This window comes from Oncorhynchus mykiss, chromosome 9, assembly GCF_013265735.2.
Source record: "Oncorhynchus mykiss isolate Arlee chromosome 9, USDA_OmykA_1.1, whole genome shotgun sequence".
NCBI lineage: Eukaryota > Metazoa > Chordata > Actinopteri > Salmoniformes > Salmonidae > Oncorhynchus > Oncorhynchus mykiss.
This window is the reverse complement of record NC_048573.1, coordinates 61,277,651-61,285,089: the sequence shown is the minus strand read 5'-3', so window position 1 is coordinate 61,285,089 and position 7,439 is coordinate 61,277,651.

The window sequence follows — 7,439 nt, the reverse complement described above, 5'->3', positions numbered from 1 at the left end:
TTGTTACCCATCGCTCCACAAAAGCCATGGCCCTTGCAGAGCAAGGGGAACAACTACTTCAAGGTCTCAGAGCGAGTTATGTCACCAATTGAAACGCTATTAGCGCGCACCCCGCAAACTAGCTAGCCATTTCACATCGGTTACACAAAATCTGGCTTTTGGGCAATAGAGTTCTCTATCTGTCTCTATGCATAATAAATCAAATCAAATCAAATTTTATTTGTCACATACACATGGTTAGCAGATGTTAATGCGAGTGTAGCGAAATGCTTGTGCTTCTAGTTCCGACAATGCAGTAATAACCAACAAGTAATCTAGCTAACAATTCCAAAACTACTACCTTATAGACACAAGATTAAGGGGATAAAGGATATGTACATAAAGATATATGAATGAGTGATGGTACAGTATGCTGTGTTTGGGTCTTGGCAGTCCTTGGTTCTTTAACTGATATTTACACATCTCAGATTGGTCTGTGTTATCTTGCCAAACCTGGAACTGCTTTGGGAATAATGTTTTATTATTTAGCTGAAGGGAAGGAAACATGGTCATACATCATGGAAATACAGTATATGCGACGAGACATTTTTTGCTTGCAACATATAGGCAGTAGAGTACAGTAGGCTAGTAGAGGTTTCACAAGGATAAACACTTCCAAAGTAAGGCCGGGATTCAATCTCATCGGCTGTTGCAGGAATTAAATTCCTCTGTTTTAATAACCAATTAAAATTAATCACTCTGTCAATTCATAAGGGATTGTAAGACCCTTATTGGTATAAAATGGACAGAGACCAGCCTTTGAAATCAACCAGCTGCGTTTATTCTCGAGAGTACTGCTCATTACACATTTTACCACAGGTTATAAACTGAAAATGACGTCAGCGTTTTCTAAATGTTCCGTCTCTTCTTGACACTGGTAGAAAGGCTCTTGTTCTCATGCCTTCCCACCTCGCCTAGAGCCAAGGTCAGCCTGTGTAGATAAGCATTCTAGCCAGTCTGGCGATATAGTTCATTCATTTCTACCAAGGAACAGACAGTCATTGTTCTAATAATTAATTATATTTACACATTATATTCAGTACTAAGATTAAAAAGAAAATTCATACATATACAGTAACATAATAGTATTCTGATTAGTACATATACAGTAACATAATAGTATTCTGATTAGTCAGTCCTGATTGAAATGTATACATAATTAGTCATCATTGATAAAAATTCCCTTAACATCGACCCTTTTCAGTTATGCACCCTAACTGCAAAACCACGGCTATGCAATGTAACCTCGGTCACAGAGATCACATTACAAACGCTGCAGATGTCCACTCAATTGGAATTTACCTTTAAAGAGATAATCCACTTCAGAAATTACATTTATATAACTCTGGTCAATGCGGCGATAGTATATGTTATGGGTGGGTAAAAAAACAGTTTTCCCCATGATTTAAACCAATCAAAACTTGTGTACTATCCAGTAGTGATGGGTCATTCATGAACAAATAGCTCTTTTTGAACAGATCTTTTTGTTGAAGGTCGGGAACAGAATCACATTGGTGAAAGAGCCTTTCATTTAGTTCCCTGATTTGCATACTGCTACTAATGCAGTTTGAGCTGAAAACAACGTTGTTCTGCAGAAAAGTTACAAAATAATTATCTAAAGAAGGTGAATCCTCACTGCAGAAACAATACATTGTGGGGGGAGCGCCTCAATCTGGTCCACGCTGATTCTTTTTACAATTTGGCAAGGTAATGTATTTGAACTCGCATTTCACGATCTGACATTGGAGATTAGCTTTTTTTTTTTCATGGTTCTAGGTAAATTCGGAAGCATTTTGAACGACAAATCGTTTGGGAGACAAATGATCCGGCTCTTTTGTGTGAACAGAGCCAAATGAGCCAGCTCACAGAAAGATTCGGAATGCCCATCACTACTATCCAGGTACCATCTCTGCTAATCACGTCTGCCAATCAAGTTCTCCGTATCTAGGTACTAAACACCACTGGTGTTTACTATTACTCCCAAATTAGAATGCAGCAACTGTAACGTATCTAGCTTGCTAGGTAGCTAGTTACTATACAACAAGAATACAATATTTTGTATCAATTCTGCCAGAAGATTGCCCAAATGTGCCGAATTGGTCAATTGATATATACTTGAAAATGTAACTATAGAGAACAAACAAAAATGCTGTTTACACACCCCCAGGAAAGTCATAAATGATGGATCATTAGCTTATACACCAACTTTCACACATCTAGATGGCCGGGAGGGGGGTGTGTGGAGCCAGAGACAGCCGTGGGGTCAAACTGTAGACCCCAGTTCCTACATTTGAACATAAAAATGGATTTGATCAAACAAAACTATGCTACATTTTATCTCTGGGACCCTCAGGATGACAAATCAGAGGAAGATTACTGAATGTACACTACCGTTCAAAAGTTTGGGGTTACTTAGAAATGTCCTTGTTTTTGAAAGAAAAGCACATTTTTTTTGTCCATTAAAATAACATCAAATTGATCAGAAATACAGTGTTGACATTGTTAATGTTGTAAATGACTATTGTAGCTGGAAACGGCAGCTTTTTTTAATGGAATGTTTACATAGGCGTACAGAAGCCCATTATCAGCAACTATCACTCCTGTGTTCCAATGGCACGTTGTATTAGCTAATCCAAGTTGATCATTTTAAAAAGGCTAATTGATCATTACAAAACCATTTTGCAATTATGTTAGCACAGCTGAAAATGGTTGTGCTGATTAAAGAAGCAAATAAACTGTCCTTCTTTAGTCTAGTTGAGTATCTGTAGCATCAGCATTTGTGGGTTCGATTACAGGCTCAAAATGGCCAGAAACAACAACCTTTGTTCTGAAACTGGTCAGTATATTCTTGTTCTGAGAAATGAAGGCTATTCCATGCTAGAAATTTCCAAGAAACTGAAGATCTCGTTCAACGCTGTGTACTACTCCTTTCACAGAACAGCGCAAACTGGCTCTAACCAGAATAGAAAGAGGAGTGGGAGGCCCCGGTGCACAACTGAGCAAGAGGATAAGTACATTAGAGTGTCTAGTTTGAGAAAGAGACACCTCACAAGTCCTCAACTGGCAGCTTCAGTAAATAGTACCCGCAAAACACCAGTCTCAAAGTCAACAGTGAAGAGGCGACACAGGTATGCTGGCCTTCCAGGCAGAGTTGCAAAGAAAAAGCCATCTCTCAGACTGGCAAAAGAACACAGACACTGGACAGAGGAACTCTGCCTAGAAGGCCAGCATCCCGGAGTCACCTCTCACTGTTGACGTTGAGACTGGTGTTTTGCGGGAACTATTTATTTGTTTATTTATTATTATTTAAAAAAATACCCCACCTTTTTCTCCCCAATTTCATGGTATCCAATTGTTAGTAGTTACTGTCTTGTCTCATCGCTACAACTTCCGTACGGGCTCGGGAGAGACGAAGGTCGAGAGCCATGCGTCCTCCGAAACACAACCCAACCAAGCCACACTGCTTCTTAACACAGCGCGCATCCAACCTGGAAGCCAGCCGCACCAATGTGTCGGAGGAAACACTGTGCACCTGGCGACCTGGTCAGCGCGCACTGCGCCTTGCCCGCCACAGGAGTCGCTAGAGCGCGATGAGACAAGGATATCCCTATTGGCCAAACCCTCCCTAACCCGGACGCGGGTTAGTGCGTCGCCCGATGGACCTCCCGGTCGCGGGTACTATTTAATGAAGCTGCCAGTTGAAGACTTGTGAGACATCTCGAAGACTAAATTCAATGTAGATTTAGTTTAACAGGTGACAAAGAGATTACTTTACAATTGTAACATGCAGTGGGGAGAATTCTATTGTCCCTGTTAGTAGCCCAGGCTTTTGCCATAGACGGTAGAGATCTCGTCTCTGGACCACACAAGGCAATTGTCTCTCTCTATATCGGTCAGTTACATTGGTGACCAGGGTGGGTGGGATCCTTTCGATATGCCTATGGGGCCTAGTCACACAAATGCTCCTAGAAAGAAGGGGGAATACTGAAGCATGCATTGATGACAGTTCTACAGTCTCCATCAGAGGCCCAGGCTTTTGGCATAGATTTAAAGCTCTTATTTCTGGACTGCAACATTGTAAGATTGTGCTCTTCACGGCAGTTGATATACACTGAGTGTACAAAACATTATGAACACCTGCTCTTTCCATTACATAGACTGACCAGGTTAATCCAGGTGAAATCTATAATCTCTTATTGATGTCACTTGTTAAATCCATTACAATCAGTGTAGATGAAGGGGAGAAGAGAGGTTAAAGAAGGAATTTTTAGCCAATTGAGACGTGCCATTCAGAGGGTGAATGGGCAAGACAAAAGATGTGCCTTTGAACGGGGTGTAATAGTAGGTGCCAGGCGCACTGGTTTTGTAAAGAACTGCAACACTGATGCTGTTCTGAGGACGGTGTAGGCACCGTCAACTTCTAGAAGTTTAGTAGGAATGTTAATCATTTAACCACGTAAATATACTCAGTCACTGGACATCTAGCATTTGAAACTAACATTCATTTACCCAGCTGCTTTTTCTATAATCCTATAGGCTCGTTATCATATATTCCAATGCATTCAACATTATGCAAGCCCACCAAACTGGTTATCTTATTGTAGAGCCCATTGTACAACTGTTTTTAGAGAAGATTGTATTGAATGCCATATGTTTTGGCTAAAATGCATATGCAGCTGTTGTTTTTAAACCTCTTCTATCATACATGACAAACAGATCTTTCTTTCTTTAAAAAAAAAAAAAAGCACCTTTATTTAACTAGGCAAGTCAGTTAAGAACAGATTCTTACTTACAATGACGGCCTACCCCGGCCAAACACAGACGATGCAGGACTTTCCCCACATTTTGTTTCGTTACAGCCTTATTAAAAAAAGGATTAAGTAAAAAAAAAAAAAATCCTTGTCAGTCAACACACAATACCCCATAATGACAAAGCGAAAACAGGTTTTTAAAATGTTTGCAAATGTATAAAAAAAAAATACCTTATTTACATAAGTATTCAGACCCTTTGCTATGAGACTCGAAACTGAGCTCAGGCCATCCTGTTTCCATTGATCATCCTTGAGATGTTTCTATAACTTGATTGGAGTCCACCTGTGGTAAATTCAATTGATTTGACATGATTTGGAAAGCCACACACCTGTTTATATAAGATCCCACAGTTGACAGTGCATGTCAGAGCAAAAATCAAGCCATGCGGTTGTAGGAATTTTCCATAGAGCTCTGAGACAGGATTGTGTCGAGGCACAAATCTGTGGAAGTGTACCAAAACATTTCTGTGTCATTGAAGGTCCCCAAGAACAGTGTCCTCCATAATTATTAAATGGAAGAAGTTTGGAACCACCTAGAGCTGTCCGCCTGGCCAACTCAGCAATCGGGGGAGAAGGGCCTTGGTCAGCAAAGTGACTAAGAACCCAATGGTCACTCTGACAGAGCGTTGTTGTTAACCCTAACCCAGCACTCCACCAATCAGACCTTTATGGTAGCGTGGTCAGACGGAAGCCACTCCTCAGTAAAAGGCACATGACCGCCTGCTTGGAGTTTGCCAAAAGGAACCTAAATGATGTTTTGCCAAGCGTCACATCTGGAGGAAACCTAGCACCATCCCTACGGTGAAGTATCGTGCTGGCAGCATCATGCTGCGGGGATGTTTTTCAGGGAAAAAGATGAACGGCGCAAAGTACAGGGCGATCCTTGATGAAAACCTGCTCCAGTGTGCTCAGGACCTCAGACTGTGGCGAAGGTTCACCTTCCAACAGGACAATGACCCTAAGCACACAGCCAAGACAACGCAGGAGTGGCTTCGGGACAAATCTGTTTGTCCTTGAGTGGCCCAGCCAGACCTTGATCGAACATCTCTGTAGAGACCTGAAAATAGCTGTGCAGCGACACTCCCCATCCTGACAGAGCTTGAGAGGATCTGAAGAGAAGAATGGGAGAAACTCCTCAAATACAGGTGTGCCAAGCTTGTAGCCTTATACCCAAGAAGACTCGAGGCTGTAATCGCTGCCAAACGTGCTTCAACAAAGTACTTAGTAAAGGGTCTGAATTTAAAAAAGAATATTTAACTAGGCAAGTCAGTTAAGAACAAATTCATATTTACAATGACAGCCTAGGAACAACGGGTTAACTGCCTTGTTCAGGGGCAGAACGACAGATTTTTACCTTGTGAGCTCAGGGATTCGATCTAGTAACCTTCCGGCTACCTGCCTCGAATACTTATGTAAATGTGATATTTCTGCAAAAAAAAATCTAAAAACCTGTTTTTGCTTTATAATTATGGAGTATTGTGTGTAGCTTGATGAGAAAAAATGATTTAATCAATTTTTAGAATAAAACTAACGTAACAAAATGTGGATAGTTAAGGGATCTGAATACTTTTCGAATGCACTGTATATATTAAAAAAGTATTTGATAAAAAATGTTAGCCCATGCAAACGCATTGAATAACAGATTCACTACATGGAACAAGAGTCCCCCCAAAAAAAATTTGGGGGGGGGGAAAAGAAGTTTGTTCTGAAGTTATCTTATCTGAGAGAACAGTAGATGCAGTGGTTGGTGCATGCCGACTGACCCGTATGGTGGATGGAGTGAGGAAACCCACTCCATTCATTATTTTGTTATTTGAAGAAGTCTCTCCCTTCGTACATATATTTGGGTTATGTGAGGTTATGTTGAGACATCAGTAAATGTTACTCGCCAACAGGATCCTGACATGTTGCATGTTAAAGGTGGACTTTGTATCATTTATTGCATTAGTTATAAACCGCACAGCGCAAATAAAGAAATCTTAGAAAAAAGGCATCGTTGTAAGCGCGGCTGAAAGTTTTTTGGGACTCGGATTTAACAGCAGAGGCATTACAAGGAATCCTGTCGATGGAAATGTTCCATCCGCAAAGGCCCTTGAGCCTGTGTAGGGATGTGATTTGGATTATCACTGAAGGAGTAGGGTGGGGCCTTTTGGGATTAATTTTATTTTTGTATCGTATAAAATGGTGGTATTCCCCACCCCGTTTCCCGCAATGGATATTCAACTTTTTTTGTTCAATAGCTGTACAGTAGGTGGCAGCAATACACCAATGGGTGCAGTCTGCCATAAAACCTTAAAGAAGAAGGAGCCACCGGTCGGAAATGGCGGCGAGTAGTGCAGATGTAATTTGGAAAAAGTTGGTGAAGTAACAGCTGTGTTGAAATGCCAACAATATGGGTGTCAGTTCTGATGGTATGGAGCGGGAGGATGAGGGTCAAGGACCGGAGGGGTTGGAATGGGCTCCCGAGTGGTGCAGCAGTCAAAGACACTGTATCTCAGTGCAAGAGGCGTCACTACAGTCCCTGGTTCGAATCCAGGTTGTATCACTGCTGGGGTAGGCTGTCCTTGTAATTAAGAATTTGTTCTTAAC